Genomic DNA, 26,611 nt, shown 5'->3' with positions numbered 1-26,611 from the left:
ACCATCCTGGCTAACACGGTGAAACCCCGTCTCTACTAAAAAAAATACAAAAATCTAGCCGGGCGAGGTGGCGGGCGCCTGTAGTCCCAGCTACTCCGGAGGCTGAGGCAGGAGAATGGCGGGAACCCGGGAGGCGGAGCTTGCAGTGAGCTGAGATCCGGCCACTGCACTCCAGCCCCAGCGATAGAGCCAGACTCTGTCTCAAAAAAAAAAAAAAAAAAAACACTTATCTAAACCTCAGTTTACTCATCTGGAAAATGAGGCAGAGGGGAAATATTTTTAAAAAGCCAAGCATAGGTTTTAATCTGTCAATTGAATGTGGTCCTTCTTGTAAAGTGTTTTGCATTAAAAGTTCAAAAAAAAATACTAGATGAAATTATTGATATTAGAAAGGCTATATATATAATTCTGGGACTGCCTGAACATGTGCTTTAAATTTTTCATACCTATTTGCTGTTGGAAAATCAGCTCTTACCTGCTGGTAGAAAGGCTTAGTTGATAAATTAACTTTATAATAATTACCCCTCCTGATGTAAAGTTAATTAAATAATGGCCCAAGAGCAGATGTCAGTAACTGTTTTCAATTTTCTAAAGCAATTTCTTTGATTCAGCCAGCAACTATTCATTAGATTGTGTATATAAATTCTAAAATTCTAATTTCAGTGGAATTGGGTATTATACTACTTTCAGTTTATATTTTGTTGAAGATACAATTGTCCCTAAAGAATGATCAATTTGACTGCTTTCATCATAACCAGTGGTCAAATTTAGGCACAAACCTATGTAATAAAAAATAATTCATGAATTACAACTTTTCTGTCAAATAATTATTGTGGCCCAGTGTAAAATAACTAGGTGTTATTTTGAAATATTTAGAATTCTTGATCAACTACTGATATGCGATAATTTGTTATCTTCTACCTTTCTGTTATCATTGTTGAAGCTTTCATCACAAATAACATTTTAGAAGGGAATAATAGGAATTCAATTAAAGTGTTAAACTAAACATTTGTATTAATTATCTACTATGTTTCTGGCAATGTAGTAGAATCCTATGTGCATAATTTTGAATATATTGTATTGTTTTTATTAGTCAGTGTTCTCTAGAGGGATGGAACTAATAGGATAGATACATGTATAAAGGGGAGTTTATTAAGTAGTGTTAACTCACACAATCAAAAAGTCCCACAATAGGCCATCTACAATCTGAGGAGCAAGGAAGCCAGTCCAAGTCACAAAGCAGAAGAACTTGGAGTCTGATGTTCAGGGCAGGAATGATTCAGCATGGGAGAAAGATGTAGGCTGGGAAGCTAAGCCAGTCTAGCCTTTTCTCATTTTTCTGCCTGCTTTATATCCTGGCCGTGCTGGCAGCTGATTAGATTGTGCTGTGACATGGATAAGAGTTTGAACTTTGGACTTTTGAGTTAATGCCAAAACAAGTTGAGACTTTCGGGGACTGTTGGGAAGGCATGATTGGTTTTGAAATGTGAATATATGAGATTTGGGAAGGGCCAGGGTTAGAATGATGTGGTTTGGCTCTGTGTTCCCACCCAAATCTCATCTTGTAGCTCCCTTAATTCCCATATGTTGTGGGAGGGACCTGGTGGAAGATGATTGAATCATGGGGAAGGTCTTTCCCATGCTGTTCTCGTGACAGTGTATGGGCCTCATGAGATCTGGTTTTAAAAACAGGACTTTCTCTGCACAAGCTGTCTCTTTGCTGCCATCCATGTAAGATGTGACTTGCTCCTCCTTGTCTTCTGATTAATGATTGTGAGGCCTCCACAGCCATGTGGAACTGTAAATCCAATACAACTCTTTCTTTTGTAAATTGCTCAGTCTTGGGTATGTCTTTATCAGCAATGTGAAAATGGACCCCACTCCTGGTACTAATTTGCTGTATTAGTCCGTTTTCATGCTGCTGATAAAGACATACCTGAGACAGGGAAATTTACAAAAGAAAGAGGTTTATTGGACTTACAGTTCCACATGGCTGAGGAGGCCTCACAATCATGGCAGAAGGCGAGGAGGAGCAAGTCATATCTTACATGGATGGCAGCAGGCAAAGAGAGAGCTTGTGCAGAGAAACTCATGTTTTTAAAATCATCAGATCTCATGAGACCCCTACACTATCACCAGAACAGCATGGGAAAGTCTTATCCCCATGATTCAATAATTTCCCACCAGGTCCTTCTCACAACATTTGGGAATTATGGGAGCTGCAAGATGAGATTTGGGTGGGGACACAGAGCTAAACCATATTATTGTTCATATTATTTTATTCAGATGCTGAGAGTAGGCTCAGTGATTTACCTGACATACTGAAAGTCACACATTTGATGGTAAGTGATGGTAAATCATGGAGCTGAAATTCCAACTCAGTCTGTTTTATTCAAAACACTATTCTGCTAACTATTATGCCATGATGCCCCCTTTATCAGTGTTCAAAAATAAGCTTTTTAAAATATTGAACCTCTTCAGTGTGCTGTGTTATTTATAGCTCAAAATTCAATTCTTACCATATTATTTCAATATAAAAATAAGAGTACTAATATCTACCACTTACTGTATAGTAGGTATCAGGTTCTGTACTATGTGATTTAAGATGCACTCTTAAAATTTAATATTTTTAATTACCATTTGGAGAAATAGGTAGTGGATTTTATCCACATTTTACAGATGAAAAAACTGGGCCTCAAGATAGGAATATATTATTCATGGCTAGCAAATGGCAGAGATATGATTTATATCCAGAGCTTTCTGACTCTAAAAGTATTTATCACTTTATTTTCTTGCCTTTTGGTATCATGAAGTTATATATAGCTTAATAATACTCACAATGAGAAAAACATATTCCCTTTTGGAGGCTGAGGCAAGTGGATCACTTGAACCCAGGAATGCAAGACAAGCCTGGGCAACATGACTAAACTCTATGGTTGCAAAAACTACAAAAATTAGCCAGGCATGGTGGCCTGAGTCTGTAGTCCCAGCTACCTAGGAGGCTGAGGCCAAAGGATCATCTGGGTTCAGGAGGCTGAGGCTGCAGTGGGCCATGATTATGCTACTGCAGACCTTGTCTCAAAACAAACAAACAAAAACAAACAAACAACAAAATATCACCAAACGAAAACATATTCCAACAACTGAAAGAGGAAGTTCCAGATATGAAACTAACTGAATACCCTGACAGGTAATTGCTAATAAGCCAAAATTCCTCAAATCAAGATTTTCTGAGCTGCACATTTGTGCTAAATTCAAAGATTCATGTTAAGAGTATTTGCAAATTTAAGAAGCTCTTGGATGACATGGCCCAGTGATTTGGAGTTTTGGTCATCTATAAACATGTGGGTGTAAAATGGATACTTCAGAGACATAGATATTCATCTGAGCATGGCTGCTTAGTGCAGTAGTTATAAAAAATTATTGAGCTAAACTGTCTAGGTTCAAATCTCTTTACAGGTATGTGACCTTGTTTAACTCTTCTATCTATTTATACCCCAGATATTTTCATCTGTAAAATTGGGATGATAATAATAATAATAAAGTTTCACAGATGATTGGTAGAAGAATTAAATGGTAATGTCTGAAAAATATGTAGAATTATGTCTGGAACAAAGTAAGAGCGATACAAATGTTTGCTAAATAAATAAATAAATAAAAATAAAGTCTTCACTGATGACCTGGAGTGGAAGTGGTCTCTGTCTTCTGTGTTCTGATACATTGGAGTCAACTCATGGACGTTACCACATTACCCTTCCTTTTAATTACTTATTTACATACCTTTTTGTTATGGTAGGTTTTATGCTTCTTGAGAACAGAGAGTATTTGTTTTTCCTACAGTCTCAGAATATCGCTCAATTAGACTCATGCATAAGAGAATCAATGACTCTCTAGAGGCAAAAGTGTGACTTCTATTTCCTTTCATGGGAGGGAAACTTGCTGATAATTGTAACAGTATTATACCATCTGTCAGAATTCAATGGTAGTTAACATTGGTGGAAATTGATACCTTCTGATATAATCATTTAGTGCTTTCTATGTATATGGTAGGTGACGTAATATGCTTACAAAGTTTTCTGTGTCCTAATCATTAGAACTAGTGGATATGTTACCTTACATGACAAAGATAACTTTGCAAATGTGATTAAGTTAAGAACCTTGAGATGGGAGATCATCCTCGATTATCCCATCACAAGGGTCCTCACAAGAGGGAGACATTGGAAGCAGGGGTCAGAGAGGTGCTATTGCTGAGGAGGAACATGTGCCAGGGAATGTAGGTAGCCTCTATAGACTGCAAAAAAAAAAAAAAAAAAAAAAAAAAAGGAATAAATTCTCTCTTAAAATCTCCATAAAAAACTCACCCCTACCCACACACTGATTCCAAGATTTTTGACCTCCAGAACATTAGTATGCTACATTTGTGTTATTTCACACCACTAAATTTATGGCTAATTTCTACAACAGCAATTGGAAATTTATAAAATCTGCTTCTGGAATAAAAGAAAAGAAAAAAAAGATGAAAGAAAGAAAGAAAGAGAGAGAGAGAGGGAGGGAGGGAGGGAGGGAGGGAGGGAGGGAGGGAGGAAGGAAGGAAGGAAGGAAGGAAGGAAGGAAGGAAGGAAGGAAGGAAGGAAGGAAGGAAGGAAGGAAGGAAAAATAAAGAAAGAAATAGGATGCTTTGCTGTAAGTAACATCTCTGGTTGGTGTGAATAAAGAAGCCATAAATTGTTAAGACAGAATGATCACAACTGATGATGGGCAGGAAATAACACGAATTGTTGCAAACAAAAATTTAAAACAAGTACATAAAGTATTTTTTCTTAGAAGTTAGTAGAAGTTTATATGAAAATTACTTTAGTATGAGCATGGCAATGCAATAAGATAAAATAAATTCATTTCATAAAGAAACAAAATTAATGAAGTAAAATCAATTCATTCTAAAAATGCAGGTGTCACAAACCAAGTGCAGAGTTTCTTTTTATAAACACAATATTATAAATGGTGAGTAAAAGCTTTAATTTTTTAAATAAACTATAATACATAAATGTTTCTATTCATGCCTCTCCTCCCTTGCCTGCTGTCTCTGATCCCCGATTTCAAACCGGAAGCAATTGTGTTTAGGGCTGTTGTGAAGGGACAGCAAGCAGAACGGTGCTGGAGAAGATGATACTGTCACTCTCATTTTAATAAAGGGTCCTCAGAAATGCTGAACAGAAGCTTTAATAGCATTCCTGGCAATAACCATCCCTGTTCCCCATGTATTTTGAATCAGATTTAATTTGAATTAAATAGAAATAAAAACACTTTACCATTGCACCCTAATGACTGTAATTTTCTCTCAAGCTGTTACTTACAGACGCAGTATGCTGCACCTTGGAAAGAACATCCCTATGCTTTTTTATTGAGTCTCAAGAATAATGCCTTAAAAACTAACTTATGTTCAAATAATGAACTTAACTTCAATACCGTGAATTAGTATGAAATATAAGCCTTTCTGAATTTTCCAAAATAGCAGAAATCTCCAATTTAGATGGCTTCCTTTTGTTGCAATAATTCTAGTCAGCCCATTGATATCACTCAGTTTGTCTTTTTCAGAACTGTAATACTCCTGTCAGCATCTCTGTGTGGAGCATTTAACTCACCACATAGCTGTAACCCTGATTGCCAGAACCAAAATGTCTCTCCATTACCACTTCAAGGAGCTCAACTCTCTGGTGCCAGATGGTATGCAAATTGGTCCCTTTCCAAAGATACAGATGTCACCGTGCCCAGAGTTTTTTAGAGTGTCTACATCCACTCCTGCTGGGAATATAATTTGGTGGAATAACTCTTTGGCCTACCTGCCAATGATCTGCAGAACATTGACTCATTCCCAAATGACAGATTTAAAAATGCATCTTTCTATTCATCAGAATGACAAAGGACCAAAATTCAAAATTGGGGATCAACATACATTTTTGAAATATATGTGCTGAATGGAACTCATGCTAGGTGAAAAAAGAAATTTGCTATAAAATTAGGATGATTACTAAAATGAAATTTCACCAGAATGAGAGTTCTAATTTATCTTTCCCTCCATTCCTCATTGTAAATGACGCCTAGAAGAATATCAAGTTGTTCATGGCAAATAGACCAAGGGAAACTGTTCGCTTCCATGTATAATTCCTTTCATATGTAAAGGAAGGCAGGAATGAAAGGAAGAAACATCAGTGTTCATGAAAGTTACTTGAACTACATAAGGGTTTTTAGAATGAATAACTGAATTTAAGCCCTATATCCTAAGTTTCCCCTTTGTTAATATCTAACATATATGTCCACTTTTAAGGACCTTTATTTTGTTCCAATTCTATCCCATGGAGTTCTAGAGTAGGATTATTTTATTTTCTTCTGTTCCCATGCACTTTTAGGTCATCCTGTGACCTAATTGATTATTCAACTAATCATATATTCAAAAATAGGAATAAAATTTTAGCCTAAGACAAGAACACCTGGAAAGATAAATCAACTCCAAAATAAAATAATTTATACTGCAGACCAATGAAAATATTTTAAAATTGTTTACAGTTTTAAATTCTCCATATCACTGTCTCCTTTATTTAAAAAATATATAAAGTCTGAGAGTATTTTACAGATTCAAGTATAATCCTGGGAGTGGAATGTAAAGCTACAATGGAAATCTAATTATATTTTCTCTGATCTTACCATTTCTCTAAGATACGCCAGACTTCAGTCTTTAGCATGGACAAATAAAATATATAATTATACTTTTGGCAGGGTTGTATAATTTGCCATCTCACCAAATTTTTGCTATACCACCAAAATGTTTTTAGAAATCATCATAGAGAAAATCCAACAACTCTATCCCATACTTAAGCCAATAGATTGGTGTATAGACATCTCTTAGTGAAATTTATGTACTAGTTTAAATTTGAGGTAGAATATTTAGTATACAGGAAGGAATGAAAAACTAGTTTTGTATGGAAGCTATAAACTTAGTGCCATTTTACAAACAACATGTCTAGAAAGAATTAACTCAATAAAGACATTATATTTTTAAGTTTTATAAGCAAAAATAATGTTATTTTATTTGAGGATTTAAACTACGTTATGCTAGAAATGATCTACTGTAAATACAGTGCACTTTTTCCGACAATCAAAATTGATTTAATAAAATAAGTCACAGTTAAACAGGAGATTAAAAAGATAATGCCAGGCTTGGTGACTCATGCCTGTAATCCTAACACTTTGGGAGGCCAAGGAGGGCGGATCATTTGTGGTCAGGAGTTCAAGATCAGCCTGGCCAAAAAGGTTGAAACTCTGTCTCTACTGAAAAAACAAAAATTAGCCGGGTCTGGTGGCACGTGTCTGTAATGCCAGCTACTTGGGAGGCTGAGGCAGGAGAATCGCTTGAACCCAGGAAGAGGTGCAGACTGCAGTGAGCCAAGATCCCACCGCTACACTCCAGCTTGGCAACATAGCAAGACTGTCTCAAAAAAAAAAAAAAAAAAAAAAGAAAAAGAAAAAAGAAAAGAAAAAAAGGCCGGGCGCGGTGGCTCAAGCCTGTAATCCCAGCACTTTGGGAGGCCGAGGCGGGCGGATCACGAGGTCAGGAGATCGAGACCATCCTGGCTAACACGGTGAAACCCCGTCTCTACTAAAAATACAAAAAAAACTAGCCGGGCGAGGTGGTGGGCGCCTGTAGTCCCAGCTACTCTGGAGGCTGAGGCAGGAGAATGGCGTGAACCCGGGAGGCGGAGCTTGCAGTGAGCTGAGATCCGGCCACTGCACTCCAGTCCGGGCGACAGAGCGAGACTCCGCCTCAAAAAAAAAAAAAAAAAAAAAGTTAAATTCTTCTAATGGATTAGAAAAAAAAAAAAAAAAAAAAAACCACCCAGGATTCTAGTCTAACTTCTAATTTTATCTGACTTGAAGGTAAATTATTTGATTTCATAGTAAGGCTGTAGGAAACTATGGGAGTCTTAATTTACTTATCTGTAAATTGGAGAAAATAGCTGCCTGAAGAAGTTGATAGACACATTATGGTGTTAGACCAATGGTAATTACTTAGTGATTTTTAGCTATGATGATGTTGATGGTGATGATTAGTATCATAGATATCTAATAACACTACATCTATAACAAGTATTTCTGTCCATTTGACTTTAATACACTATCATTTTTATTTTAAAATATCATCTTTTTAATGGTCTTATAAAATAGTCACCGATTTTTCTTCTTCAACTTATAGCTGTTTTGCTTTCTATGCCTCATTATCACACATATTTTTCTGACTTGTAGACTCCTTATGAAAGTAGATGAATGTCCACTTACTGCCTTTCTTAATAGGACTTAGGCAGCTCTGGATGAAAATACTTGTAAATTTACATTGTGCCCTCACTTTCTATGTCTTCTTTAATTTCAAATTTTAGTGCCCGATTTTTCAGAACAGTACAGTTGCATGTTCTCTTTATTGCTCCCTGGTGAAAATGGATATTCACTAAGTCCAGCCTCCAACTCCCATCAAGTTATCTTATAACTATTGAGTTATGGTCATATATGAGAGAAAGTTTTTCCTAAGATTAAAGCATGAAAATTGATTTAGTTATCAATAATTGCATATAAAATGTTAGCCACGCATGGTGGTGGGCGCCTATAGCCCCAGCTACTCGGGAGGTTGAGGTGGGAGAATGGCGTGAACCTGGGAGGTGGAGCTTGCAGTAAGCCAAGCCTGGGGGACAGAGAGAGACTCTGTCACACATACACACACACACACACACACACACACACACACACACACACACACATTGCATAACAGAGACGTACTGCTCTTCAATTTGCTTAATATCATGCAAAAGGCCATGATGAATATAAAACAAACTAAAAGCTATATGTTTGCTTTCAAAAAGTTGGAAAAACTACATCAATTATTTCTACTATCTGCTGTCAGATTTGCAGTGTTACCGATTTTTAAACACCAGAGCCATCAACATCAATACAATCATTAGAATTTTTTAAAAGTACTTTGGATAGCATAGTTAATATGCTGTACTTATTATATAAACAGAACTTTTATTCTATAAAGTTGTCATAGATCTCATTTGTCATTTGATTAAAAGGCAACAATTTGTAGTAAATGTTAGTATGTGTTTCCCAGGTCAGCTTCCCCTACCCACCCTCGGTTTTAAGAAAACCGACACTACCATGTTCTGTCAGAAAACTTAGAGGGTCTCTATTGTTTTGTACAACCAGATACAGTTGATATAGAAGATCAATACTTCTTACTCTACCTTACTCTCTACCTCTTGTATGATTACTATCGCATTAAAAATTGAGGCTTATGGAGGCAGCTGCTGTAAATCAGTAGCAATATTATTTCTCTGCATCTTAAAATCAGACAATTATGATTCAGATCCTCAACAGCCCATGTACAGTAAAGATAAGTTCTGCATGTCTTTATTGGCATTTAAACAAATACAAGTTTATGACTATAGAAGCTGTTAAGAAAGTTTTATTAGTTAATGTCAACCTTGTGGGAAGAATCCATTTTGAACATAGCTATTTCTAGAAAAAAAAATAAAACTTTTTTTTATTATCTTAAAATGGTAAATACAAAACATTCGAAAGGAGTGGTTTTCTTTCAGTGTGACTATCTTATTATTGTTGTTGTTTTTAATTATGTATTTAGTTGCTTTTAGTTTCAAACACTGAAAACACAGGGCCTTTTGTAAAATATAGTGACAAGTCTTTCACTGGGTATCATTTTTATTTTAGCATCTTGTTCTAGACATTTTTCCAGAGGCAGTAGTAATAGATCAACAACATTTTACCAAAATCTTAAGGCTGTGTGCCTATAGAAGGAAAGGAAAGTCAGTGATGGTAAAAGATGAAGGAAAAACACAATCAAACAAATTCAAATAGGAGTCACATCTTGTAATGAAGGTGATATGTCATAAACTAGGAAATAAAATTTACTTAGCTTCATGCATCAACAATTCAAATGAATAAATAAGTAAAGACACAACGTGAAATAGGTAAAAACAGCACTGAAACAGGCAGGACCAATGATGCCAATATACAGGTGTCAAGCCAGCCTCCCCATTGTGTTCAAACCTCAAACACCATTGCATAGACAGCTAATATATCAGAATTATTTAACCCAAATAGATTGGTAGTAGGTGTGTGCAATCAAATAGAAAAGTGTACATTTTTCCCTATTTAATGTGTTTATTTCTAGTGTTATTTATAATTTTTATTTTTAAGATACATTATTCAATTTTTAAAGCATCCAAACCTGCCAGTAAGATTTTTCAAACATTTATGCTGTGTATAATTTTGGTTTCAAAACTTAAAAAAAAAACATTTATTTTTGGTGCTTTAATAGCAATGAATAAATTAGCATGTCTTTTACCTATTATTTTGTTATATCTTTAGTGTTAATTTGATATGTGAAATTTCAAGGTTAATATCTTCCAAAATAATTTATCCACGAAACTAGGTATATACTTTTATGGAATGGCCAGAATATAAGAAACAAGCCATGATGCCAGAGATGTATTCGTGAAGGCCAATATTACCTTCTGCAGAAGACTTTTGTTTCTTCGCTCGTTTTCATATTTTACAGAAACCTTAGGGCCTGGGGAGTTGGGTCAGGGAAGGCGTATCTACTTCAGGCTTGCAGCCATGAATAGAATTTGGTTTTATCTTTTCTTTTGTTACAGTGATATTTTTACTAACTATATGTGTCTCCTCTCAGTGAGCAGCTTGTATCTACATTTAGAATGAATCAATATAGGAATGCTTTAATAACTATCACCTTTAACGACTTCAGACTGAGGCTAAGGTCTAAAATCAAGCTGCCTGTGGAGGTTATGTGATCTCTGAGAATTTTCAGAAATACTTGGATAGGAAAACCTGGTTTAAAGGGAAAGGAAGGAAAAGAAGGCAGGACAGAAGGAGGCAGGAATAAAAGGAATGAAACTAAACCCTCAAATAACTGAAAACTGTACTTCCCGTGGTGAACCATTAAAGGAAGTGTTAGTTTTAAATAGTGAAACAATGTGGCACATCTTGGTTACAATTGCAGGAACATCTAAAGATAAATCATATAGCAATTGACTCTGCATTTGAGGGGACCTCGATATCTACAGGCCAAAATATATATTCCATGTTTCAATGCAATTGGACAAAATACATTTGACATTTTAACAAGTAATAATAATTACTTTTGTTTTTCCGTGTGTTTGGAACCACTTTAAATGTTTACATGTTTTATGTGGAAGCTTGGAATTATTTTTTACCCTAATTTTCACAAAAATGAAATGCAATCTCAGCAAAACTAAATCACTTCCCAAAGTTCTCACTGAGGAATTTTAGATGCTTGTTAGAAGCTGGCTTCAAACTGGGTCGTCTAACTCCAGAAATCCTGCTCTTTACCACTATGATATTATTTTAGAAATATGTTCCTTTTAGCTTAAAAACCTCATTTGAAATCTTCAACTTTGATATCTCATTCTTCTAGGCACACACATGTATAACCTCTGTATCTCTATACCCCAATGACCTACTCAGAATTTGATAAAATTTAAGTATAATTACTTTTTCTATAAATGATAGTCTAATAGCTGATATGTTGAAAACATTACACACCAAATTATCCTGAATATACTTCGCTATAATGTCATGGCAGATATTTAGCTCTACAAAATGATTATAGCATTGAAGTTTAACTATTATTCATTTGATGCCAAATAGAATGTCCTGAATCACAAGTACTTACAAAATAATAATTATTAAATAAATGGATTTGAAAACTTTTACTTACACAACCTAAATTCTAGCTTCATACTTGTACTCTCAAGATGTACTTAGAATATGCAAGCCTAAGAGAATATTTTCTCTTGATTCTTTTATTCTGTATTTTGCCACTAACAATGCAGACAAGGTACATATTGCAGAGGAGGTGTCAGTAACCCCTAAGGATCACCAAAAGAGGTTAGATATGTATCTACAAATGTACATATTCTTTCAAACATAGAATCAAAGTCTACGCAGTCTGATTTGGGTTTTTCCTTTTATTTTTTTTTTCCCCAATATATTGGCTTCTGTTTTCTGAGACCACATGATTCCTTATAGTTAAAATTCCAGATTTGTTTGGTTCCTGTTTGTTTATCTTTTTTGAGGGTAAATAAGAAGAGGATGTACTATTTATGAATAATTGAGCTAACTGAATTTCACTCAGTAGAATTTGCTTGTACAAGCACATATATGGGGTTATATTTGTTATAATAAAGAATGACAACGAAAAAATTTCATCACTGATGATTTAGAAATATTAAATACTCTTGCTTTATGAAATAATCTCATTCCTCTAAAAATGAATGAATCAGTTTAGAGAGACTTTCGAAATCATCAATCTGTTTCTTATGCCATTATGATGAATGCCATTCTTATGCCATTCTTGTGAATATGAGAATGACTAAGCAATGTATTGCCTTTCGTGGTGTAAGTAAAAATACAGCATCACTATTATCTCATTGTGTAGTTCAGTGTGATATTAGAAATGTAAGTGGCTACAATTTGCAATAGAATCTACATTTAAACTCAAAGTATCTTTTCATATGATGTCAGCAATTGAATGTGGACTAGTAATACTTCCAAGTGTGATACATCTTAATCGAAACATATTACCTGTTTTTGTCACAGAGTTTAAGACAGATGTTTTAATGATATAGGCAGACAATTTCACTGAAATCTCATCAAGGTGTTGCTAAAAATCTCTTTGGTCTGTATACTCAAGTCAAACTCTAGAGAAAATTAGAATATTTTCTTATGTACTTCTAGATAATAAGGCTTAGAAACTGAAATGAGTCAATAGCATTTAAGTAGAACTGGAATTTAAGGTAATTTTTCAAGGAATGGTCTTACCTCCATTTCTAAGGAAGAACTTGTATATAGAAATATATAGATGGAAATATATAAATAGAAATATTACAGAACTATTTTTAGTCCGGAGTGGAGGGGCCCGGTGTCGGAGCCACCACACTCTTCTACACAACACTCACTGTCAAAGCTGGGAACTAGGTTTCCTAGAATCCTCTTAAGTATATGGTGTTGGTTTAAGGTTTGCCAATGAGAGGACCTTAGGTGAGATTTAGAAGCCATTACTCTTGGCAACCAAGACATTGCAGTCATGCCACTCTCCAGCTAACTCCTTTTTGAAAATAGAAGGTGAATGTAGTGATTTCTTAGTCTTCTCTACAAGCTCTGCCTTCTCTACCTGCTCCGGTTTGAAGCCATTAGCAACTTTCTCTCCATGCCTTTGACTAAGGTACTCCAGACCTTCCTTCTAACATGTCCTTCTACATTTGTTTAAGTGCAAATTCCTTGACTAAATTCTTCCCTCCAAAATTGTAGTGGCTCTATTTCCTTGAATACACCAGGATTAATAAAATTTTTGGTACCATAAGTGCTTCGGTGAGTACAGACTTAGGTTGTGAAATTAGAATTGATCATCTGATCTGATTAGATTTAAAGGGATGAATAATCTCATTGTCTGGTAATTAGGACACAATGAAGGCCAATATTTTAAAAATATGTACACTTGACAAGCTAGAAAATCTTTGGTGTTTAAGAAGTTTAAGAAGTTAGGAAAACTTGAGTGGATTTATTTTATATAACCTGTCCTCTTATTCCTAAGTAGGTCCCCTGAGATAATCCAGAGGACAACCTCTTCAGCACAGCCTTGTGAGACATATTAGCAAGTGAGTCTGTTTCTTAGTTTTACCTTAATAACTTACCATAAACTTGGTGGCTTAAATAACAGAAATTTATTTCTCACAAATCTAGAGGCTAGAAACCCCAAATCAAGTCAATGGTAGTACTGAAGGCTCTAAGGAATAGTCTTTTCTTTCTTCTTCTTTCTGCTGTTTGCTGTCAATTCTTGGCATTCCTTGAGTTTTGGCATCATAACTCCAATCTCTGCCTCCGTCTTTACGTGGCTGTTTTCTCTGCATGTTTCCTCTGTGTCCCTTTTTCCCTAAATCTCTCTCTCTAAGTACCCCAGTCATTGAATTTAAGGCCCACTCTCATCCAGTATGACCTCAACTTAACTCAATAATGTCTACAAAGTCTGTATTTCCAAATGATGTCACATTTACAGCTCTTCAACATATTCAACAGCATTTTCAACAGCTCTCCAACATGTTTTGGAATTTGAATTCCAAAACATTTTTGGAATTCAACCCACACAATGAGCGAAGCAATGGCACTTTCAGAAGGCATTGTAGTGATTTTTCTCTGCAAGCAAAGCATAGTAGTGGGAATGGTGTTATTAAAATGGGATTATTAAATATAATGAAATGATGGAATTTTATAATGGTGGGGCCATGCAGTTCCACTTAATCACTATAGACAACCTACGTAGAGTAAGCCTAATACGTAGCAAGACCAGAGCAGTACCAAGAATGGTTTGACCTCCAGAGATATTGGACAATCTTTTGCTAGCATATCATGAAATTCTCAGGATTGCATTGCTGCCCCTTCACCTTCTGCCATGATTGTAAATTTCCTGAGGCCTTCCTAGCCGTGTGGAATTGTGAGTCAATTAAATCTCTTTTCTTTATAAATTACCCAGTCTCAGGCAGTTCTTTATAGCACTATGAAAATGGACTAATACAGTAGCCTTCTTAAGGATTTATATAAACAAGGTTTTATATTAGTCATGGTCCCACATGTAATTCCCAGAATTGAGCCAGTTCACAGGCCTAGGAATCTTTAAGGGAAAGAAAATTTAGGCCCTTAATGAAGGACTGTCTTACTGTGCCAACAATTTATTCTACTAATTGCTTTTCTAACTCTCTCTAAATGCATTATGGTGGCTTTTTTTTTTTTTTTTTTTTTTGTTGTTGTTGTTGATTGTATATTGAAGAAACAATGACATTCAGTAGTTGAGGGTTTTATTGGATAACAGTTACATACTAATGCTGATTTTTGTGATATGATATGGTTCCATACTATATCATACCATACCACTGCCCACCAGACTGAGTCAGGCAGTTGTGTACTCATAAACTAACTCTCTTACCTCCACTTCACTCAAAAATCCCCCACAAAACTCAAAAACATTACTGATTTTTAATGTTTTCCATCGGAGTTCAGAACTATGAAAGCTCATATAGCCACAAGGTCAATTTTGGTTCCTGATAGCAATGAACTACTCTGCAAATAGCAGGGATACTGCACTGACTGTAGAATCTGATGGCACTTTACATATTATCTGTAAAGTAAATATGGTTAAAATGATGATTATGGGTGCCAAGTTGATAAAGGTGAGATATACATATATATCTCACCAGGAAATTCAGCATAGCCTGTGTATATATATATATACACACAGCACCACTCCCTGTGAAGACTGGAAAATATATGCTCAGAATCCCCTTCTCTGTATGGTTTTGGGTTTGACTTTGTCAATAAGAGGAAATTCGGTAAAGGTTCATATGAAGTAGAAGCTATTTTGCTCAGAAGGTGATGAAAGTCATGAACAGCCATTCTGTAGACCTTCCATAAGTTCTGATTTTGCAGTCATGGTGGACATACTTGACAGTTTGGAGATGTTTCCATTCATTTTGTAGTTTTAATGAAACACAGTAGAGGCATCTCAGACTTCTCCCATCAGTCTTGGCTTCCACAGTCACGCCCGTGAATTTTTCTCCTATTTTTCAGCTACAGCCTTCCAGAAAACTCATATCAACGCTTTCACATTTCTTTAAACTCTAATTTTTAATTAATTCCCTGATTCTGCTAAAATCTGTAGTGGTTCTGTGTTGCTCAACAAATCAAAATTGACAAAGGCTTTGAACTCTGCTCTTTGAGGAGTTAAAAGCAAAATAGCTCTAGTTGAAAGAAATTAAAGGAGTCATGAAATCATACTTTTAAAATGGTGACTAGTGTAGGGGATTAAATACTGCCCCCTCTCAAAATTCATATCCATCTGGAACCACAGCATATGATCTTATTTGGGTATAAGGTCTTTGCATATGTTAATAGTTAAGGATATCAAGATAAAATCAACCTAGGTTTATGGTGACTGGTGTTCTTAAAAGAAAAGGAGAGGGCACAGAGGCTCACAAAGAAAAGGTGATTTGAAGATGATTGAAGTAATGCAGTTACAAACTCAGGGACACTAAGGATTGCTGAGAGCCAACAGTAGATAGAGAAAAGCAAGGCAAGAGTCTTCCTTAGAGCTTTTTGAGGGAGCTTGGCACTGCTAATACCTTGATTTCAGGCTTTTAGTCTTCAGAACTGTGAGCAAATACATGTCTGTTATGTTAAGGCATGAGAATCATGGTAATTTGTTACAGCAATCCTAGGAAATAGTGCAGCCACTTTGAAACAAAGCTTGTCAGAAAGAATTTCATACCAATACATGTTTTCCTCTTTCTATCCCTCGTGCATCATGCAACACAGAGTATGGAATAAATATTTGATAATGTGAATTCTAGAACTCTCATATTGTGAAAATAGTACAAAATTTATCATGTCTTCAAGACATGTTATACAAAGGATTTTGAAAATGAAAGCAATCTTTTCATATTACATTGCACTAATGTATAATATACCACTGATCAAAGTATGCCCACTAAAACAGGAATTGGTAAAGTACAACCTGGGGGGAAAATTCAGCCACCTGCTTCTTTTATTTTTTGTAAATAAAGTTTATTGGAACATGGGCACACCTACTCTGAAAAAGTTGAATGGCTGTGGAAGAGATGGAATGGCCCACAAAGCTGAACATAATTATTATCTGGCTCTTTGTAGAAAGGAAATTTCCAACTCTTGCATTGAACTATAATTGAATATTAAAAAAAAAAATTTCATTATCCGTGGTTTGTGTGAAAATACCTGTTAGTGTTTTGACATTATTAAAATCATAACATGGTTCAATTGTGGGCTTTTTTCATTGCTCAAGAGATTGCAAATTTGTCCTTGGAATTGATTTGTCATTGTCCCACAATCTTCATCTAATTACTGTAGTTGCAGATAAATGTTTGTTGAATTCAGTTTGTTCATTTAATCAGAAATGTGTCAGCTGTAATATATGGTTGAAATGTTAATATTAATTATACACAGAAGTGTTAATTATAGGTTTGCAACTGTACCATTAACACTAGGATAAGCATATTAATTACAGAGATTCTTGATGAATCTGTTGACAGATATCTGCAGATAGAAGCTGTTAAGTCGAGATAGGTCTTGTTGACGTTAGTACAAGGAAAATCAAAGATACTTGCTTATTTATCAATAGGGATTCAGGGCTGAGACCTGCTGGGGGAGTGGAAGAAAGCTCATCATCAGACAGGTGGGATCTTTCTTTGAAACAGAAACAAAATTAACCACCACACAAAGCAAGATATCCAAAGGGCAGAATTGTGACGAGAATTAGGGTGAGACACTACAAATAAAAAAAGTTTTTAATGAGAAAACAGATAAAATGAAATTAAAAGCTCTAGATGAAGAGGAAAAACAATGAGTCAAGCATAAGCTGACTCTACCTGTACTATGTTTCCACCCTAAAACAAACATACTGAACAATAGAATGACCTTTCTTTATCTGTTTGTTGTTTTTGTTTCTTTGGTTGGTTGTTTGAACAAGGTCTCGCTGTAGTGTCTAGGCTGGATTGTAGTGGTGTGAACTCTGCTCACTGAAGCCTTGACCTCCTGGGTTCAATGATCCTCCCACCTCAGCCTCCCAAGCAGCTGGGACTACAGGTGTTTGCCACCACATCCAGCTGATTTTTTTTCTTAGAGATGGGGTCTCACAATGTTGCCCATGCTGCCAGTTTCTCTTTGTTTGTTGGTTTGGTTTTTGTTTGTTGTAATACAAGGTTACTGGTCCTAAGACTCTGAAAATGGGATTTAGGATTTGTGTTATATGAAAAACCCAATCATTTTGATCATCATGCAGGTTTGAGATTCACTAGAATATATTTACTCTAAACTAAGATAGGAAAGAGTTAAAATTCCATCACAAATATTTGGGGTTTGATATCAGGCCTCTCTTATTCTGAGTCTGACATTCTCATGAGCATCTCAATTCTGACAATTCTTATTTAATATTTCTGTTGGACTGGATTCTTGTTTTAGTAATCCATCTGATTGTTCCATCTGTGAATGCTTGCTTGGTATTTGTCTTTTCTCTTTTTGCCTCATAAACTTTCAAAATTTCTAGACCTTTATATGGCAACAGAGATACTGCTGGCTGCAGATACATTTCTCTGATGCAGGTTGCTGGCATGGGTTTCCATGTAAATCCTGTTTTGGGGTTGTCCTTTTGTCACTCTAATGCTTCTTTTTGCTTTTTCTTCTTGTTTGCCATGCCCTACATATTATGTTTTTTACAAATGGCTCATTCCTTCAAAACTCTCCACAGATAATTCTGGGTTCTTTGCACACTAAACACATAGAATCTCCTATTGAAACTGACAAACCCAGGCCTTTTTTCCTTTTTCTATAACTGTTGATTCAAAGTTTCTTAATACATACCTTGAATTCTTCAACTGAAAAAAAAGCTGGGTGTGGTGGTTCACGGCTGTAATTGCAGCACTTTGGGAGGTTGAGGTGGGTGGATCACCTGAAGTCAGGAGTTCGAGACCAGTCTGGCTAACATGGTGAAACCCCGTTTCTACTAAAAGTACAACAATTAGCCAGGCATGGTGGCATGTGCCTATAATCCCAGCTACTTGGGAGGTTGAGGCAGGAGAATCACTTGAACCCGTGGGGCAGAGTTTGTAGTAAGCCAAGATCATGCCACTGTACTCCAGCTCGGGCAACAGAGAGAGAAACTCTGTTTCAAAAAAAAAAAAAAAAAAAAAAGAAAGATTATATGAAAACTACTGATTAATGTAATTGTAAGTATTGCATATTTGTGGTATATGTGATTTTACAAAGAGACTGCACATATATACAATTTGGGGAGTCTGGACATATGCATATACCCATGATACTGTTGCCAAAATCAAGATAAAAAATATATCTTATCACCTTCAGAATTTCCTTACGTCCCTTTGTGTTTTTGTGGTGGTGGTTTGTGTAAGAATACTCAATATGAGATCGACTCTCTTAATAAATTATGTTTTAAGTTTTATTTTATTTATAATTGACAGATAATATTATAATTGTACATATTTGTGGGCTATAGTGTGATGTTTCAATGCATGTATACATTGTATAATTTCAATGCGTGTATAATAATGAAATCAGGATAGTTTGCATATCTATCACTTTGAACATTTAGTATTTATTTGTGGTAATAATATTCAAAATTCTCTCTTCTAGCTATGTTGATATATGCACTACATTAATATTAACTATAGTATCCCCTCTGTGTAATAGAACACCAGAATTTATTCTGTCTAATTGTAACTTTGTACTTGTTGAGCAATCTCTTCTTCCACTTACTCTCCCACCCTCTGGTAACCACTATTCTACTCTCTACTTCTATGAGACCAACTTTTTTTAGATTCCACATGAGTGAGATCATGTGGTATTTGTCTTTATGTGTCTAGTTTATTTCACTTAACATAGTACACTCCAGGTTGATCTATCTTGCCACAAATGATAGGATTTCATTTTGTTTTATAGTTAAATAGTATTTCATTGTGTATATACACACCACACTTTCCATTTATTTATTTATTGTAGAAAAGGAGTCTTGTTATGTTCCCCAGACTGATCTTGAACTTGTGTCCTCAAGCGATCCTCCCACCTCAGCTTCCCAAAGTTCTGGGATTAGAGGCATTAGCAACTGAGCCCGGCTAATACCACATTTTCTTCTGTTCATCCATCAGTGGGCACTTAGGTTGATTTCATATCTTGCCTTAGCCTCTTAACAATTTTTTTAAAGTACACAATACTGTATTGTTAATTATATTTGCTGTGTTATATGGTGGATATCTAGAATTTATTCATCTTGTATAATTGGAACTTTATATCTATTGAGAAACTACTTTCCACGTTCCCATCCCACCATACCCTGGCAACAACCATTCTATTCCCTGCTTCTATGAATTTGACTATTTTAGATACCTCATTTAAGTGAAATCGTGCACCATGCACAGAAAGACACTTCTGTGAGTGGCTTTTTTTTTTACTTAACATAATGTCGCCCGGGTTCATCTATATTGCTGTATTATAGCAGAATTTTCTTCCTTTTATAGGCTAACTAATATTCAATTGCATGTACTTGCCATATTTTAAAAATTATTCATCTGTTAGTGAACATTTGGGTTGTGTTGGATAGTGTGAATAATGCTTCAGTGAATATGAGAGTGCAGATATCTATTCAAGACTTTAATTCCTTTGGATAGATATCCAGATGTGAGATTGCTACATTATATGATTACTGTATTTTTACTTTTTTGAAACACCTCCTTACGGTTTTCTTTGTTTTTTTTTTTTTTTTTTTGAGACTGAGTCTCACTCTGTCGCCCGGGCTGGAGTGCAGTGGCCGGATCTCAGCTCACTGCAAGCTCCGCCTCCCGGGTTCACGCCATTCTCCTGCCTCAGCCTCCCGAGTAGCTGGGACTACAGGCGCCCGCCACCTCGCCTGGCTAGTTTTTTGTATTTTTTAGTAGAGACGGGGTTTCACAGTATTAGCCAGGATGGTCTCAATCTCCTGACCTCGTGATCCGCCCGTCTCAGCCTCCCAAAGTGCTGGGATTACGGGCTTGAGCCACTGCGCCCGGCCCTCCTTATGATTTTCATACTGGCTACCCCATTTTACATTCCACTACAAGGGTGATGTTTCTAGTCTACAAGTGTACAAGGGTACTAGTTTCTCTATATCCTTGCCAACATTTTTAATCTTTTGGTTGTTATGAAATCCATCCTAACAGGTTTGAGGTGATATAGAATTGTGGTTTTAATTTGCATTTCTCTTATGATTAGTGATATTGAACATCTTTTCATATACAGGGTGACCATTTGTAAGGCTTCTTTGGAAAATCATATATAAACAATTATAAAGCCTCCACTAAAAAACTGTTAGAAATAAGAAATGAATTCAGTAAATTTACAGAATAGGAAATCAACATGCAAATATCAGTTGTGTTTTTGTATACTAACAGTAAATGATCAAAAAAGGAAATTAAGAAAATAATCTCATTGAATATTGTAAAAATGTCCATACCACCCAAAGTGATTTACAGATTCACTGCTATTTCCATCCAAATTCCAATGGCATTTTTTACAGATACAGAAAAAAATGATCTATGAATTGAAACCATACACACACACACACACACACACACACACACATACACACACAATAACCAGAAGAGGTAAAGTGATCTTGAGAAAAAAGAACAAAGCTGGAAGCATCATACTTCCTGATTTCAAAATATATTACAAAGCTACAGTATCTAAAATATGATGGTACTGGCATAAATATAGACATATAGACCAGTTGAACATGATAAAAATTCCAAAAATAAACCCATGACTACTCAGTCCATGCTCTTCAAAAAGGGTGCCAAAAATACACAATGATGAAAGGATAATCTATTTAATAAGTGACATTAGCAAAACTGGATATCCACATGCAAAATAAGGTAGTAAGATCTCTATCTTTCACAGACATACACAAAAATCATCTCAATAGACCTACAAATAAGACCCGATATTGTAAAACTCCTAGAAGAAAACAGGGGCAAAAGCTTATAACATGGGTCTTGGCAATGATTTTTTGGATATGTCACCAAACATAAAAACAACAAAAGCAAAAATAGACAAGTGGAGCTACATACAACTAAAAAGTTTCTGCACAGCATGGAAAATAATAAATAAAGTGAGCAGGCAACCTTCAGAGGGAAAAAATTTGCAAACCATAAATCTGATAAAGGGTTAATAGTCAAAATATGTAAGAAGCCCCTACAACTCAATAGCAAAAAACAAATAACCTAATTAAAAAATGTACAGAAGACTTCAATAAACACTTACCTGAAGGAGAGATGTGTCACATATTTTGAGAGAAATTTTAACAAATTAATAAAAGAGTAGTTACTTTTGCCTTATAAGGGAAAATTTCACAGAGAAAGTGACATTTGACTTGGTTCTTACAGAGTATCAGCAACATCAAAAATAGTTTGAAGAAGGATCTTTTAAATAGATTGACAGAAAGACCAATATGAAGAAAATGAAGAGCCACAAAAGTTCACAGCATATAATTAAACAAGTCGACAAATAAGATATGTTGAAAGGGAACGAAGCAAAAGTAGATTGGAACCAGATTAAAAGACATGCAAATATATTTAAAAGTTTTCAAAGCACAGTGAGCAGCCAGCAGCATATTTTGTTTTGGAAAATGACATCCTTTAATTTAATGAGAAGATGACTAGAAAATGAAAGATACTTTTTAGTATTACTATTCTTCAGTTATTTCTCACTGCTTCATCCTGGTTATCGTGTTTCTGTTTTCTTAATATTCCACCTTTCCACTTTACTTACCCTAGGTAATTGCTTAAATCTTTAAATTTATCCACCTCTAACTGGTATTCCACTGGTTGATTTCCAGGTTTTGCTTTATGCTTAGAAATACAGTGTCGAGAGTCATATATTTGAAATTTCATAATTATTATATTTATTCATCATCTATCAATTGTTCTCTTGCTGGTTTTTTAATGATCATTACATATCTTGCTTTGAGGCAAGTCAATCAGCGACAGCTACCTGCTCAAGAATAGTCTTGGAAGGACAGGAAAGTGTGGGCCTATGTGTGGAACTTGGCTATTGCACATCAGAGGCAGTGTTCTCTCACATGTTTGCACCCAGTATACCACATTCTCTCCTCAACCCTAGAAGTATATTTCTCTTCATTTTTTACAGTGAACAGGATTTCCCCTCATGTCATAAACCTCTGATTTAGTTTATCTCTCTCTCTTCAGCTAATTCTGATCAGTGGTAGAACTCCTCCCTGGCCTTTGGAAGCTTCACTTCAAGTATGAGGATACATTCCAGCAAATGAAGATGAGAACACTCAGTGCTTTTATTTTAGTTCTGTTTTCACTGTCAAACAGCAAAATGAATATGGACAGATATGGGATGTTTCTCACTTTTCTGTGACCCCCCCCAAAGCCTTGACACCTCATCAGTGCAAGCATTGTTACGCTTTTCCTAGACTGTTGCTTTATCCTGGGGAAAGCTGAAAATTGCTAAGAAATGTAGAGAAGAACGTATTAAAACTTGGGGGTATTCTTCAGTTTGATTCACATTTCAGTGTATTTTCCAAATGATCTCTACGTTTTGTGGTTTGGGATATGATCATTTACAGATTTTGATGATCATATTATTTCCTTATTTCTTATATTTGTTTTGAGTTCCTGTTCTAAGCCTTGAAACGAGAAATAATAAAAACATTTCTGTTTCATATTTTTTAGTGAAAACTGTAAACTGGTTTTATCATAGCTAATTTTTATAAGTGATTCTCCATATATTAGAATGGATATTGGAATACCTAGGTAATAAATAATTCTTAACATTATTAAATTTTGTATACATGCAGCAGAGATCAAACCTCTGATTTGTCTTTATATTCAAAACACCCAAGCCAATTCAAACTAAAATTTAGAGTGAAGCTCTTTATTTACAAAGCTCTTTATGATGAGCCTTAGTATATTTTCCAGTATAAGCAAAGCAATTATATTTATGGGAAGAGCCAATTATACTGTAACATATGTTTAAGTCAATCTTTCCTTTACCCAAATTAACTATGCTAAAAATATACAAAGTGTTCTTAAGGGGAAACATATAGTATGTAATTTTTGGAACAATAAATTCTAGAATGTGCATTATGATGTTAAATTTGAATAAAAAATGTATCTGAAGTTACATACTCTTTGAAGGTAAGATTATTGTTTTACAGAAATTAATTTTTAAAATGTGTGGCCAGGCGCCGTGGCTCACTCCTGTAATCCCAGCATTTGGGAGGTCGAGGCAGGTGGATCACGAGGTCAGGAGATCGAGACCATCCTGGCTGACGCGGTGAAACCCCGTCTCTACTAAAAATACAAAAATATTAGCCGGGCATGGTGGTGGGAGCCTGTAGTCCCAGCTACTCGGGAAGCTGAGGCGGGAGAATGGCGTGAACCCGGGAGGTGGAGCTTGCAGTGAGCTGAGATGGCGCCACCACACCCCAGCCTGGGCGACAGAGCGAGACTCCGTCTCAAAAGAAAAAAAAAAAAAAAGAAAAGAAAAGTGATTCTGGTCCTAGAGATTTTCATAACTGGCTGTTAGGGGAAATCCATTTAACAACCCAAGTCTTCATTTCATTTTCTAGAAAACAAATGTGAACAAGATGTTTAAAAGCTTGACTCACTCTAGAGACTTTGTTGAGAGAACGAGGGAATTTCAGAATTTGTAGGACAATTCTTTTTCTTAATTTTTTTTAATGGTGCTCATTCTTTCTCTTTCCTTTTCTTTTTTTTTTTTTTTTTTTTTTTTTGAGATGGAGTTTCACTCTGTCTCCTAGGCTGGAGTGCAGTAGTGCAATCTCGATTCACTGCAACCTCTGCCTTCCGGATTCAAGCAATTCTCTGCCTCAGCCGCCTGAGTAGCTGGGATTACAGGCGCCCACCATGATGCCAGGCTAATTTTTTGTAGATGTAGTAGAGACGGGGTTTCACAGGCTGATCTTGAACTCCTGACCTTGTGATCCACCTGCCTCGGCCTCCCAAAGTGCTGGGATTACAGACGTGAGCCACCGCGCCCAGCCGGTTTTTAAAATTTATTATATTGGACCTAAAATCTTGAAGGGCACATATTGAAAAAAATCCAAATCAAATAACTGCACATCGTTACAGATACCACACTGATCAAAACTAACAACTTTATAATTACCTGATTGTGAATTTAACTGAAATTCAGATGAAATTACTTTTATGTATTTCTCTAGAAATGGTCAGGTATTGGAAATTTCCTGTTTTCAAGCTAATATTCCTAGAGAAGACGTATTTTTTTTTTTTTCCTCTTTCTCACACACATACACACACAGGCTTACATACACATTACACAAAATAAAAAATTCCTATCGTCTGATCACCTGAAAATAGATATTGTTATGTTAAAGTGCATTTCCTTCTAGTCAGATATGATATATTCTGTATTTGCTTACTATCTATTACACTGGGATAATATTTTATGTAGTTATATATACTAATTTTTATAATTATGTCATGGACATTTTCCTATGTCATTTAAGATTCTTGAAATATAACAAATCTTTTTTAATTATATTTAGTAAAACAAATTATGGTAACTTTTAGTTGACTTTTTGGCCTTTTTTTTTTTTTTTTTTTTTTTGCAATTTTGTAACTGTATTTGATATATTTGACGAACAGTGATTAGTTCTCATTCACACTGACTGTTTGTACATTATTGGAAGTGGTAACAGGTACATAGGTAACCAAGGTATAGAATTTATTTGGTGAATCTTCCTCCTCATTACGTTTTCTGGATAACCGCACACGGATAAGGTATGGGTCATTCCTTATTCCTTTGGCCAGGCCGCTTTGTTGCGCCTGGTATCAATGCGCACATCTGGAGTTCCCATCGCCTTCCTGGCAAATTACTGAATCTCTTTGAGTACCCGAGGGACACGCTTCTTGAAGCCCACTCCATGGATGCACTGGTGAATATCGATGGTGTATTTTCGCGTCACCACCTCGTTGATGGAAGAACGGCCCTTTTTCTTCTGGCCACCCTTCTTTGCGGGAGCCATTCTGTTGGGTCCAAGTTGGAAAGCAATATATATATATATTTTAAGCCTGGCCTTTTCGGTTTGAGTAAGGTAATTAATCCAACTACTTTTTTTTGTATTAACTAGCAATTCTTATAAAAACTATGATAAAAGGTATAAAGTTAAAGTCAAAAATGTCTATGGTAATATGTTCTATAATACTACCAATTCCATTCACTCATAGAGTATGCACACAAAGGAAAGAGAGGAGCTTTTATCATATTCTAGCCATTTGTCTGTTAGTGCACTAAGGGCTCATTTTATACTTTCTATTTTAATACCTATAGCATTCTATGAAGGCAGACATTGTCCGCAGCTTTCAAATGAGGAGGCTGAGTCTTCAGATGTTTCATATCCTCTAAAATAGAATAGCTTTTATGTAACAGAGCTAAAAATTAAACAGATCCAGAAACTCCAGTTATTTCCTTACCAAATCTACATCAACCTAGTTTTTAAAAATCCTTGTGCTAATAATATAGCTCAACTGACGATCATTCTTCAAGGAGAGCAGTTAAACATTAAACAGATCCAGAAACTCCAGTTATTTTCTTACCAAATCTACATCAACCTAGTTTTTATAAATCCTTGTGCTAATAATACAGCTCAACTGACTGATGATCATTCTTCAAGGAGAGCAGTTTTCTGATCTTTGGAATATATATGGTCTGGCAGATTCTATGTGAACTCTCCTTAGTATCACTTTATACTTGTGCCATTGATACCCTATTATTTTTACATCTCTTCTATCTAAGAAGCCTTAATCATTGATTAAGGAACAGGTATTAATCATTGATTACTGCCATACATAGGTCAGCAGAAAGC

The 26,611-nt window shown here is 35.5% G+C and overlaps 1 pseudogene; it reads right to left on the bottom strand.

The window, feature by feature from the left end:
- Positions 1-25,771, bottom strand: part of LOC104656217 — a 161,746-nt pseudogene extending 135,975 nt beyond the window's left edge.
- Positions 25,772-26,611: the final 840 nt, after the last annotated feature.

The sequence above is a fragment of the Rhinopithecus roxellana genome, chromosome 6 (assembly GCF_007565055.1).
Source record: "Rhinopithecus roxellana isolate Shanxi Qingling chromosome 6, ASM756505v1, whole genome shotgun sequence".
NCBI lineage: Eukaryota > Metazoa > Chordata > Mammalia > Primates > Cercopithecidae > Rhinopithecus > Rhinopithecus roxellana.
The sequence above is the reverse complement of the archived record's forward strand: the minus strand, read 5'-3'. Positions and strand labels throughout refer to the sequence as shown.